General features: G+C 41.4%; 1 pseudogene; it reads left to right on the top strand.

Moving 5' to 3' along the window:
• LOC134210722 (leukocyte receptor cluster member 8 homolog) overlaps positions 1-14,690 on the top strand; it is a 308,392-nt pseudogene that overhangs the window by 264,836 nt on the left and 28,866 nt on the right.

Raw genomic sequence — 14,690 nt, forward strand, 5'->3', positions numbered from 1 at the left:
ACGAATTGACCATTTTTACGGATGTTCCCGATTTTCTAAGGGATCACCCAGTGGACAAAATGGTCCGTATGTGGGTCAAAGCATCAATTCCAAACTCAAGGTTCAGTAGAAAATGGTTCTAAAAAAATCCCGTCGCTTTACGATGGAATATTCGAACTGACCATTTTTACGGATGTTCCGGATCTTCCAGGGGGCCACCCAGTGGACACAATGGTCCGTATGTGGGTCAAAGCATCAATTACATACTCAGAGTTCGGCAGAACTTGATTCTAAAAAAAATCCAGTCGCTTTACGATGGAGTTTACGAATTGACGATTTTGACGGATGTTCCGGATCTTCCAGGGAGCCACCCGGTGGCCTCTAAAACACTCACACCTCAAAAAATACATACATGCACTTGAACACCCTTTGTCCTAGTGACATACGCAAAGATTCATATAATCAAGCACTCATATTAATATACAGGCCCACTGTGATATGGTTGGGTACCGGGTACCCCGTCACCCGTTTAAGGGGTATAATAAGCGCTCTAATCTCAACCTGAACCTCAAACTTTACCCGTCGCTTCGTCTCAACATTCTACGAGATGTCGGAAAGTTTCATAGTATTTGAACCTACCTACAACAAGTTATTTAAGTTTCAATATCAGAATTGGTACCCGGGTACCCCGTCACTCACATAAGGGTTAAGTGAGCCTTAGGAAATTGTCCTGAAAACGTTCTTAAGAGTGGGCCACTTCCGTCTTATAACGGTTTTATGGCTGTCTTGGAGCAGGGCTGTATAATAATTGGTTTCATATGTGCTTTAAAGGTAACTGCGTAACTTTATCGAAATTATTTTTAGGGGTTTTTTTCGATGATATCACCGAAAAAAAATCCAATAAATTAATTTCGACAAAAAACAATTGTTTATCATTTCATTTATCGAAAATTGGATTAGGACGAAGACTGGTCAATATCCCTATAAAATTCATTACTAATCTTCACACAACAAACAGTTCAAAATTCAATAGAAATCTTATAGCTCATCGGAAGTTCGACCGACGATGATGACGGTGGCGTTATGGCAGTAGCATAAAATAGTACGATGGCAATCAGCAATCATGGCTTTATTTCAATTTTCATTCGCCGTTGTTCCGGTCGAGCGATGCGAGGTGGTTCCGGGAGGAATTGGCCTAGTAGTCGCCACAATAAGTCTCTACTACCGTTAGTTCGGTATCGAATGATCTCTCGGAACGGCATTTGGAATGACCACGTATATATGTGGCAGCTGTGTGTAGCGAGAAGCAATCTTATCGATTGAGCTACAAATCCTGCCGAGCTTTAGCAGCAATTCAATTGGCGCACGCAAAGAACCGAGCCTGAATTAGGACAGGACAGGGGCTTGAATTTGATTTTATTTTTTGATGTTAGGTACTTCTTATATGTGTCAAGAACGTTGTTTGAGTTTGATTTCGATGTAATGAATAGAGCGTTCCCTTAGCTTGTGTAAATTGAGAATTATTCTTGCAACGCAGCAACTTTCATCCATCGCCTAGCTGTGCCCATGCTCCGGAAATCTGTTACCAGAACAGAACGAGCTAAGCCCATTCCGTACAATTTTGATCACCGCCTTAAGCATTATATTGGCAGCAACAGCAATAATGCCATTTCCATTCACGTTTTCGCCTGTACTGGTGGTTTGTGTTTATGCAAGATAGGCCAAAATCCCAACCACAGAGCATAGCAAGTGCGATCCTCCCCGTTGGCCATCGGAACGGAACAGCATCTTTAGGCATGCGACGACCTATAAATTGATATGCTAATGCGAGCCAATAATAATAAGGCAGGCAATCATAATCTGTCTCTCACTCGATTCGCCAAAGTGCCATCTCTTCTCGTGAGACGCACACGGTGGGTAAATCATGCCGCGAATGGGGTTGGGGGTTCCGCAGGAAGCTTCTGATCCTGCCTGGCCTCGTCGGAAGTGTAAGCCCAGAGCAGCGGTGGTTGCTGTGGGCCTTTAAACTATCATCTTCTTGCCCTCGTTCAACGTTCAACGACGACGACGATGATGATGGGGCATGTGTTGAATCATTATAGAGCGATAAAGCCACTAGTCAGTGCGGTGCAGTTTAAAGAACGACCCTGACGAATGGAGCATACACGTGTGGTTCAGTCTGAAGGTATGCGACGTATGCAACCCACGGCAGAAACTAACGGAAAAGTGGAAAACTCGCCGTAAGCACAATTTTTAATGTACCTCCGCCCGGGACGACAGGACACGTCCCACATGTGTGCTTTTAAGGGAGTGCTTCCTGTTCCCGATGCAGGATGCGTTGCACCGGAACACTCTCTACCTATACACAAGGCCGTGCGCTCGTGCATGCTATACTACGGCGCGTTGGTTGATGTCGAACGTGGTCGTTGATAGAATTTAATCTAATGAATGTTATTCCAATTTATCGCTCCATTTGCCATTCGGTGTCAGAAAGATGGATGACTGGATTGGGCGAGGAGATGAAATGCAAAAGGGGTCGAAAGCTTAAAAGCTTCCAGGAACTTATCCTACGTCGGGTCAGAGTGGCGCCCGTTGCGGAAATTGATGCCACTGTCGTTGATTGATGCGAGTCAGGTGGTAATAGATACCACCCGAAATAAGTGCAATGTCGGATACCATTCAAGTGATAATGGCGAGGTAATGGACTGATTGATTGCCGGCATTATCTACAAATCCTGTTAAGATGAAGTGTCACCTGATTGACAACAGAAACTGTATTCGCAGAAGAGAGAACTTTTTTGAAGTGCAGAACAGATAATTGTTCAGAACAGAGACACAATGAACCGTTTTTGTGACATATGTATAAATGCCTTCCTTGCCTTCCTCGGGTTCTAAATGCACGCTTAAGTTGTAGAATCACTATCTAGGGTAAAATTAAGAAATATGCTGTTTGTCCGAAGATGGGTCAAGTTTCAGATCTGTTAATAATTTTATTCGATAATATCTATTATACTTATATGTTCTTCTTTTAGAATTTGACACATATATTAAGCTTTTATTATTACAATTCGTTTGACCTAAACAGTTTATGATTTGTCCACGAGTTTTTAATTGATTGGTCAATTGAAAAAAGTCTTCAAAACAGCTGCAGTTAATCACAATCATGGCTATTTTCTACCCACTTCTAAAACCTTGAAACTGCCCCTGTACGTCATTTCAGCCAGTAATCATATTGATCCCAACGGATACATCTAAACTAGATCCATCAACTACCCCAGCTATGTGAATATCTGAATTTCTACGTCAAATCATCAGCCAAACCACATCCCTGCAATGGCTCACAGCCACAACGGAACAGTTTTAGAAATCCTGTTAAAAAATTCAGGTCAGTCGACCTTGGCCAATCTGGCCAGCACATCGCATCGCTTTGGCACTCGTTGTCTATCTGATTGACGTAATTTGTATTCACTGCACAACTGTGCTCGAAATGCCAAATATAAGACCCAAATTGAATATGTGTACGTACGATCCAATCGCATCGGAAAAATTCTACCAGCATCCAATCATCCAACCAGCTAGCACCGATGTCGCCGAACGACATGTGACGAAATAAATATTCATAATTCACGGACATCAACATACCGCGTTTCAGCATGGGCACACTGCAGTCCGCACACACAGCTCTAGAATAAAATTAGGAGCCCCGACATGACGTGTTGACTAAACCGAAAAACCTAAATTTCAACCGACAATCAACTGGATGTTATCGGTGGCGGTGCAACGGAGGAAGGCTCTCGGAACTAGGGAGGAATTGCATCACAATCGATTAGCATTGTACCGAAGCCAAATCAAACTAGAGTCCCGGAAATTCTCCCGACACAGACCGACGGCGCAGAGACCTATCATTCCAAAAAAAATTGTCGTTCCATATAACGTTCCGTGGAACTGGACGTTCGAAGGAAGCTAAATTCGTAGGCTAAAATTTGTGCGGTATGCGATATGTTCCTTCCAAAGCAGTGTTTCTCAACATACTCATATTGTATACCGTACCGACTTAGTGACCAGATGCCATAAATACAGGGTTTTTAAAATTTTAGTCTTCCTTTATTCATGGCTTGACATCTCAATCATTCAATATATTTCATTTATTTGGCTTACATCTAAACAGATAGCTTTGAGTTAACAATTTGACGCCACAATACACGGCTCCACGCCTTCTTGTGCCTGCCGGGTCTAAAGCGAATACCATCTTTGCATGATTGCTGTTCGGCATTCTTGCGACATGTCCTGCCCTTCGTACCCTTCCGGTCTTGGGTACCTTCTGAATGCTGGGTTCGCCATAGAGCTGGGCGAGCTCGTGGTTCATCCTTCACCGCCACACACCGCCAAAGATAGTACTAGGCACTCGTGATTTGAAAACTCCGAGTGCTTGTAAGTTCTCCTCGAGTATGGTCCAAGTTTCATGTCCGTAAGGAACTACCGGTCTTATCAGCGTTTTATACATTTGGTGCAGGTGTGAATCTTTTTTGACCGCAGTTTCTTCTGGAGCCCGTAGTAGACCCGACTTCCACATATGATGTGCCTTCGTATTTCACGACTTTCAACATTGTTATCAGCCGTTAGCAAGGATCCAAGGTAGACAAATTCGTCAGGTATTTCCGTATATCGTAACACTGCTTCCCAGGCGGGCCCTGTCGCGCTCGGTTCCGCCCACAAGCATGTACTTTGTCTTCGATGCAGTCATACTTCATCCCAACTTTTGTTGCTTCGCGTTTCAGGCAAGTGTACAGTTCTGCCACCTTTGCAACTGTTTGGCCGATAATGTCAATGTCATCGGCTAAACAAATAAATTGATTGGATCTGTTGAAAATCGTACCCCGGCTGTTACACCCGGCTCTCCGCATGACATATCTTGCGCAATGGTGAACAACAGGCACGAAAGTCCATCAAACTTGTCTTAGTCCCCGGCACGATTCGAACGAACAGGAACGTTCGCCCGAAATATTCACACAGTTTTGCACGCCTCCCACCGTTGTTGCTTTGATCGGTCTGGAAAGCTTTCTAAGGAAGCTGTTCTCGTCCATAATTTTCCATAGCTCTACGCGGTCTATACTGTCGTATGCCACCTTGAAATCAATGAACAGATGATGCAGTGGGACCTGGTGTTCACGGCATTTTTGAAGGTTTTGCCGTACATTCAAGATAGCCGTTATCAAGCCGGCTTGATAACTTCCCACGAACTCATTCACTATTGGTGACGGACGATGAAAGATGCTCGAAAGTTCTCGCACCACAGCTAGTCGCCTTTCTTGTTGATGGTTCATATTACCCCTTCCTTCCACTCCTCCGATAGCTGAGCAGTTTCCCATATTCTGACAATCATTTTGTGCAGGCAAGTGGTCAGCTTTTCCAGGCCCATCTTGATGAGCTCAGCTCCGATACCATCCTTACCAGCTGCTTTATTGGTATTTAGCTGTTGGATGGCATCCTTAACTTCCTAAAGGTGGGGGCTGGTTGGCTTCCATCGTCCGCTGAACTGACGTAACGCTGCCTTGACTTTCACTGCCTGTACTCTCAGTGCCATTTAAATGTTCATCGTAGTGCTGCTTCCACCTGGCGATCACCACACGTTCGTCCGTCAAGACGCTCCCATCCTTCTCTCGGCTCCCGGCACAAAGCCTTTGCGGGACGCGTTGAGCTTCTGATAGAACTTGCGTGTTTCTTGAGAACGGCACAGCTGTTCCATCCCCTTGCACTCCGCTTCTTCAAGGCGGCGTTTCTTCTTCTGAAAAAGGGTAGGTCTGCTGTCTCCGCTTCCGTCTATAACATTCCACGTTCTGCCGGGTACCTTGCAGCAGCGCGACAGCCCGCGCTGCGTCCTTTCCCTCCAGAATCTGTCTGCACTCTTCGTCGAACCAATCGTTCCGTCGACTTCGTTCCACATACCCGACGATGTTCTCCGCTGCGTCGGTAATGGCTGATTTAACTGTATTCCAGCAGTCCTCCCAGCAGACGGGCCTCAACGAGCTCACCTTCTTCCGGCAATGCTGCCTCGAGATGCTGCACGTATGCAGTTGCGACCTAAGGTTCCTTCAGTCGCTCCAGGTCGTACCGCCGTCGATACCGAACATTGTTGATGACGAATAGCTTTGGGTGTAGTTTAACCACCGACAAACTGACGTGCAACTAAAATTCACACCCTGACCGAAAATGTGAAACGGTCAATTCGAATATCCAGTGATCGTTAATGTCAAATTGATTGTGACATTTTGCGAAAGGTGATAAAGCCGAGAAGAAGAAGGTGCAATCTGCAGGAAAAATTACCAGCTGTTCGATGTAAACATAACGTGCACTCTCAAAATATTTCACTCAATGGTCGATGCGAATAATTTCAACATTCTAAAAATGTCTCAACTTAATGTAAATTTACACTAAATCTTCATACATCGCAGATAATTTTGATTATTTTTGACGTCAAATCAATTAAAGTATTTAAATGATCCATTTGCATAGTGAACGTCAATGGAATTGTAAAAGTCAGTTGGAGATTACTTACTCAGAAATGAGTAAAGTGTTTTAGTTGTTAGGGGTTTTCTTGCACACACATACATTGAACAGACGATGTGTAAATCATCATTAGGGTCTCGCCGACATTTCTCACCAACACAAACGCGGGTTCGTGGTTGCAAACAATCCCATTTAATTTTGCCGTGACAGCTGCTCGTGGTTGCAAACAAACCGAGTAAAAGTGTGAGTGAAACGTGCGTGTACGTACACGATCGCTGAAAGCCTAATGCAGATGGAGTTAGTGGTTGGAAAATGATTACAGCGGTTAAAAAAAAGAGTTCGGGTCTGTTCAAATATTACGTAACGCAGTAGGGGGTGTGGGTTGTTTAATTTTGGTTACGATTTGTTACGCAAAATATATGGGGAGGGGGTCCTCCTAGATTTTGTTACGCGTAACAAATTATGTGCATAGAGATAAAATATCTATAAAATTAAAAAAAAAAATTTATTATCTTTAAAACAACATACAATGTACAATACATAATAATTATTATATCGTGTTTAAAATTTAACCAAAAACAAGATTTATTTTTTCATAAGGGAGCATCCATAAATTACGTAACGCTTAGAGGGGGGAGGGGGGGTTATCTGAAGTGTGACGGTTCGTACAAAAATTTCAGAAGCTTCATAGAAAAAGTGTGACATAGGGGGGAGGGGGGCTTGAAATTGGCCAATTTTTGCGTTACGTAATTAATGGATCTTCCCTAAAACTGTTTTTGTCACGCGTTACGCATAGGGGTGTGGGTAGTTATGAAATTTGTTACACATTGTAACGAGGGGGTGGGGGGTTCTTTAAAACAACATTTTTCGCGTTACGTAATATTTGAACAGACCCTTCACTTGTATGGGCATGCACGTCAGTTTGTCGGTGGTTTAACCATTACCAGATAGTGGTCATAGTCGATGTTAGCGCCACGATATGTCCTGACATCGATTAAACTGAATATAAATCGCGATTTTAGCCCGAAAAATGTATCAAAAATTCGATCGCGGAGCGAATGTAAACAAGGGAACCGGTAGCAGTAAATAAATATTTAGGGTGGCTCAAAAATGGATTTTGCTCCGCCACGGTCAGTTGGTTTTGTCTCATTTTCTGGGTGTCCTCCGAATATTTCGGCTGCATTGGATAGTGGCTGACAGGGCGTTTTAGGTTTGTATGAGGGTTGGTATGTGGAGGTTGAATTTTTCATTGAGCTTATTGTGGTGCTTCTTTATTGGGCACTGGCGACGCGACGGGAGAGCCCATATGGCGGTGTATTGTCAACAGCTTTCACTCAACCGGGTGCACCAATACAACTGTACTTCAACTATCAAAACCATATGGGTGGAACTGGGCGGATTAAACAAGCAGAAGGGTTAACACGAAACTGACCGTTCCTTCAATTAAAATGCGAGTCGAATTTTGTATGTAGTTCTATATGAAGGTAATCTGGCACTGTTGTCTAGAATCATTCCTGGTGGAACTTCCGGACGACTTTCTTCCTGGCGGAGTTTGTGGAAAGTTGTAGGAATTCTGGGGTGACATTGCGCATCTCGAATCGAATCACTCGATTCGTACGTTTTTGCATTCGTTTCGTAAAAATTGCGGCATTATGTATTTCGTTCGACTTCATTCAGTCGCAGTACAAGATTTCGAATGGTGCTGTACTAGCTCAATCGAGTATGTTCTGTCAAACGAAATGTAAACAGAGAGAATAAGAGATAGCTGTCTCCGTGTTTATCATGCCGCCCGCTGGAGAGACAACCTTCAGCGCATTGCGAATGTGAGTAAACAAAGAGAATAAGAGTAATTTCATCTGCGTGTAGCATGTTGCCTGTTGGAAAGGCATCCTCCATGGCATGAATTGGCAGTTAATTTATCAACAAGCAAATCGTGCTCAGTGACTATAAAAGCAATATTATTTATTGAGCAGTTGAAACCGATTAAAACATTATGCCGATACGACATGTTTTATAAATTGAGATATAGTTACGACACAAATTATAAGTTATAATAAATTATAAGCAATTCTCGGCCGTACGAAAACCATTTTGTTTTTGTTAAATGTCTTGGCTGTGCATGGCTTTTCTAAAGCATTTGTTTAGTTTGATTGCTCTAATTGTAATCAAGTGTCGGTCTTCCACTGTGATTAGTCGTCTGAATACACGCGACCGCATGCGTAGAGCAATCAAACTCATCAAATGCTTTAGCATTTATTTTATTTATTCGAGTTTATGCCACATATCCAATTTTGAGCTAAATAATTTAAAGCTAAAAAAGGATTCGATAATAAATTACTTTGATGTGTCCATGTGTTTTAGTTAGATGCACTTGGGTCATCTCTTGCGCGTTTTTTTTTTATTTAACTCAACTATTTTTACGTAGATTTTGGAATATATACGTTTTTACGCAGATTTTCTCCATAGATTTTTCACGCGGTTTATCGAAATTGTCAAGAAATCAAAAAAAATGATTTAAGTTGAAGTCGTTTTTACGAGGATTTCGGGATAATTAGAGATTGCATATTGTCTGGAAACTATAAAAGTAGGTATACTAATGACATTCTTTCCTTCAAGATACAATAATGAAACATTTATACTCTTCCTGTAGAGAAATAATAACAAATATAATGAAAAACTTTCAGCAAGAAATGACTCTCGAACAACATTCGAAAGCTATAAAGGTGACGAGTGATTTTCATTCGACTTGAGTCGTTTTTCAGTGTGCTATCGAGTCTCCATAATGTCAAAACATCTCGTTATTCTTGTACCTCCTCGAGCATACTCGAACGATGAGTCGTTTTCGAGATCGAATCGAAAGCCGTAATGCCAAACATGTTCGACTCGATAGAATTACGTTCGAATCGAGATGCACAATGCCACCCCTGGTTATAACTCTTGAGTAATATTTTGAGCTACTTATGTAGGATTTTCAGGAGGATTTCTGTGTAGATCCGAAACTCCGAGTACTCCGCAGAATTTTCAGGAGAAACTTCTGGAAGATTTTAAAGAGAATTTTCTTGGATGAATTTGCAGACGATTTCCAGGACAAACTGCTTTTTGGGCATTGTTCACCCGGACTGTAAATTCATTACAATATTTGAAAATTAGTTTTTTTAATTATTTTTTTTTGTTGCAATTATGTTGGACTAGTTTATTTGTGGACGCAGTAGCGCCCATGGCAAGTGTTTTTGTATTGAACATAATCGATTTATTAATTCAGGCAATAAAAAAAACAAAATTTTCAACGTCTGTTGTCTGTGATTTTTTTCATCAAATGCTGTGTCTGGTTGTCTAAGGTTGTCACTGGTTTTGTTTTCTGCATCTGATAGTAAAAAAGAATTGAAGTGTCGAATATTTTATTTCTTGTGAGAAATTCCCCGCGTGCTGCGTCTGGTTGGCTAGTCACCGGACAGACAAACAGGGCTATTATATATAGTATAATATAATTATGCTTCGAAACTATAAAAAATGTCACCGCAGCTTGTGGTAGCTCCGAAGTTCTTCGGAATTTCCGCGACAAAGTCGTCAGAATGTTCACGAGTAATTCTTCGCTATTTACACGGTAAGTTTTTTTTATAGTGCTACGAGGATTTTTTTTTTTTGAGATTTTAAACGTAACTTCTTTGAAATTCCCCGTTATAAGAGGGAATTCTTTGGTAGTTTCACGGGGAATTCTTCGGAATTCCTACGAAGAGATATGCGGAGGGTTGATTTAAAATTCTTCGAGATTGTTATTAGATAGATTTTTTCTGGAAATCCCCAAGCATTTCTTTTGCATATTTCGAATAATTTACCCTTGAAAAATCCCAGCGAATTTTTATTGGAATTTCCAAAGATTTTTTATTGAAAATAAAAAAAATATCTTCAACCCATTTTTTTTTTGGTTTTATTACGCTTTTAAAGACCATGATTTACGCTTCAAAATACTTTCAAAGTAGTAACAAAATTTGTTGAATTTAGAAACAATGTCCATTGATGGATGTGTGAGGGTGAGATTTTTAGAAATTGGACAATCCACTTCCAGCGTGTGCATTGATGACAGATAAAAAAATATCATCCGTATAACGGTTCGGTTGCCTAGTTGACTAGTGAATAGCAGGCCATGACGTTGTCTCTTTTTCCTCGTCCGTGCCGCACGGAGTTGTACGCTCGACAAGACAGCCCACAAGCGATCAAACCAACAACGGATAGCTCATTCGGCGGAATTAGGCCGCTCATTTTGCGATCCTGCCATGTTGTTGCTGTTGCTGCTTTCCAAATCAATATCTTCCACATAACGTACATATTCACATATGAGTTTTCATAACATTGTAAATTAACGTCCAAGTCGGGTGGTCTAATCCCCGGAAAAAGGCAATTAACTTTGATTGAACTATCCTGACTAATTTTCAGCCAAATCTATGGAGATTGAGAGGTGCATCAAATAAGATTTGTAATTATTTAGCCTTTCGCATAGATATGTCATCTGAATGCATCCATTTTACACCACACAATAGAAGCATTAGCCGTTAATAGCTTCTTTAGACTATTATCTACCACTTTGTCATTGATTCTAGGATGTTCAGAGTGCCTATTCTATGACTTTTTAGTAGATTTAGCTGAACAAATGCCTAAAAACCAGAAAAATAATTTTAGGTATTTGGGGGGTAGTATATGTAAATTTTCAATATGTGCCCAATTTTGCTGCGAATGTTGCTAAAGTTTCATCCATACATCACTTTATTCTGAAAAATAATCTTCGGCATGTAATAATGCAGTTTTCATCAAAAACTCATATGTCAATTTCCATAAGACTTTACTTCTACTCGGCGCCTCGATCCGTGGACCTCTTGATCTTCAGGTCCTGGTACTACCACATAGCCCAATCTAGATACATACCAGTGGGTTGAGCTTATTGAATGACTTTGCTCACAAATCATACTCAACTTTTCTTTAGCATGGGGGTATGGTGTAGCTTGACTACCCCATTCAAATGTTGAGTTTTTCATGGAAACTGCATTATTACATGCCGAAGATTATGTTTTAGAATAAAGTGATGTATGGACGAAATTTCCGCAGCACAAGCAAATGAACGGAAAAATTGAATTGGGCACATAGGTATTAAAAATTTATACTACCTCCAGAAGCACCACATTTTTTTGGTTTTTAGGCATTTGTTCAGCTAAATCTACTAAAAGTCATAGAGTAGGCACTCTGAACATCCTAGCATCAGTGACAAAGTGGTAGATAATACATAGTCTAAAGCAGCTATTAACGGCTAATGCTTCTATTATGTGGAGTAAAATTGATGCATCCAGACGACATTTGTATGATAAAGTCTGAAAAATCACAAATCTTGTTTGATGCACCTCTAAATCTCCTTTGGATTTGGCTGAAAATTGGTAAGGATACTCCATTTAAGATATCAATTGAAATACAAGGGTGGCACTTTAAATCTGGAATACTTTTGAAAATGGTGAACAGATCTAGTATCCATGCCTATCTGACGTCTCATGCGCAGTAGTCACGCTCAACATTCCAAACGTTCCTATCAGGATACCACAGTCACTAGGTAAATAAGATCCAAAATTTCAAAGGATTTCCTGATGGAAATATGTAAAATTTCTGGTATGGAAATTGAATGAAAATTGTAATAAAAAATTATGGAAACTCAGAGGAATCTTGAACAAAGTTTCTACAGAAATTGAAAAAAATATCGTTTTTTGTAGAATTGAATTGTTATAAAAATCCCAGGGCAATTCAGGATAATTATACGGATGAAATCAGAACATATTTTTGGTAAATCAATATAAAAATATTCCGTGGAAATACAGTAGAATAGCAAGGTGTTACTGTTAGATCAGATATATGATGCATCTAACACAATTTGACGGAAACCATAAATAGAACAATAGTTGAAAACATTTGCAAGTGGTTTATCAACAAACCGAAATCGATCAGTCTACTTTACTTCTCTTTAAGATACACAGATATCTATGTACTAAAGAATTCAATCAATCGACTTGTTCGCAAGGATTGAGAAACACTACCCAAAAATTCCATAAATTTGTGGTACGAGACGAGTCGAACCAAACAATCAGCCCAATACATCTCCGCGTCAGCCCTCCTGACAACCCGTTCGCTGGATTCCGCTTCCGATCGAATTTTATCGGGAGCACTGTGTTTGATGATTAGTTACTCGAAACACGTACCGATGATAATTTGAATTCAAACAGAAAGCATTCCGTGCATAGCGCAGAGTTTATAAGCACCATAAAAAGCAGGAATCTGCAAAATTGTATGCTTTATGTAGGAAAGAAAGGATTTGTGATTGGTGCGCTGCCGGTTCCTGGCCTGCCTGGCTGCTCGGGCCTGGTGCACAACAAAACCAGCATACACTGTGTTCCTTATGTTGCTTTTTACGTCGACGAACTGCTAGTGCTGCCACAATTGTGGACTGGCCTGATCCAAGAACAAAGAACCGACAATGAACGATACGTTGTTGTTGGTCGTGGTCCCCGGTCGAACACGGAACGGTCGTGGTGGTACATACAAAGGCAATTCGGCTGCCTGCGCCTACAGAACGGAATAACTCTCCGCCGGACGTGCCTGGGTTATGCTCCGGGAGGGTTTCGGGGATCTGTGGGAAGGACACCATCAGATTGCGGCAGGGGTAGTGCAGCAAAAGTACGTGAAAAAGTGATTCAACCAACAGAACGGCTGCGGCCCTAACACAGAACATCGTTCATTTATGTAATCCTGAGATAAGGATTCCCACGTAGCACGGCCAAGCAGAAAATTGAACAGGACACAGAAAAAAAATGTTAAAGTTGTTAATTTTTGCGGTCACCAAGGCAAACAAAGGCAAGAGGCCTACCCGTTCAGTCGGTGGACTATTTATGCGGTGCAATGTTGTAAAGCAGCAGACCCAGCACTGAGGCTACGGCATGTGACGAAGGACAATGGGTGCCTATATTTGCATTTTACAGGTTAGGGGGTTTCGTTTGGGCCACGTGCATGCATACGTGTGGCGCTCAGTGGGTTAAACCGATCCATAGTACTACTGACCGAGATAAGACCGGACAATGTTTCCGTAAGTCTTGTGCCAAAACGACCGTAGTGCGACGAGTGACGACGACGTTGAAAAATTCGAAGCACACTGCTTTTCGGAACGGGATAAGTAATGATGGACGTGTGATAATCGGGTCATGTTCATCAGGCGTGTGACGACGAATAATGCATGAGAGTGTAGTGGCTGACAGCTCTGTCCTTCTCTGCACAAACTGGATGCATTTTGTATTCATTTGACCTTAGCACAATTGATGCCACATTAAACTATATTTAGTACCGGATGTGATTTACTGTTGAATGGTGATGAAAACCTATAGATATAGCGAGCTCATATTGATAACATTCACATTAAAACAAAGCCGTATAATCATGAAGGCAAAACACTTTTCATCTGCAATTTTTTAGCAGTACCGCTCATTACGTTCAATTAGTGTTGCAGATGCATTTTGCCTCAATAATCCGTTAAAAATTGTATCCAAATGCTAAAAATCACAGATTTGCTTGACTGTTTTTTTTTAACTTAATTTCGCCCGTTAATTTAGGTATTGTTACATTTACGGGAAGTACGACGAATAAAGAGAATACCAAAAAGGTATTTCTACCAACTGATGACCGTTGAAGAGCCAGATTTTAGTCTCTTATTTCGTCGAATTACCATCCATCTACTAGACGTGCAAATGTTCATGTCATTATAACTGCTTGAACGTTGTTGGATGAGGATATTCATTATTAGCCTCGTTACAACCATATTTAATCTCCATTAGCATATGCAGCCCGGTCGTTAAGTTCACTAACCTCATATTTTACCATATTTTCTTCCCAGAGTATGGCCGCCAGTGCAGTGACATCGGGTGCCTCTCAAGCCAGGTGTGCGTAATGTCGTACGACTCCTGTTCCCTGGGCCAACGTGAAGGAAACGAGTGTGGACGCTATCCCACCTGCAAGAAGAAGACCGACGCCGGACTAGCCGCAGGTCCTAGTGGTAATTATTGTAGCGTAGCACCAGAACATATTACACGCGTCCCTACCTATTATGGTCAACATACATACATCAGACAGACCAGACACGGCAGGAAAATACACCCAACTATGACTAGTACAGAAATTTCCCC

Source organism: Armigeres subalbatus, chromosome 2 (genome assembly GCF_024139115.2).
Source record: "Armigeres subalbatus isolate Guangzhou_Male chromosome 2, GZ_Asu_2, whole genome shotgun sequence".
NCBI lineage: Eukaryota > Metazoa > Arthropoda > Insecta > Diptera > Culicidae > Armigeres > Armigeres subalbatus.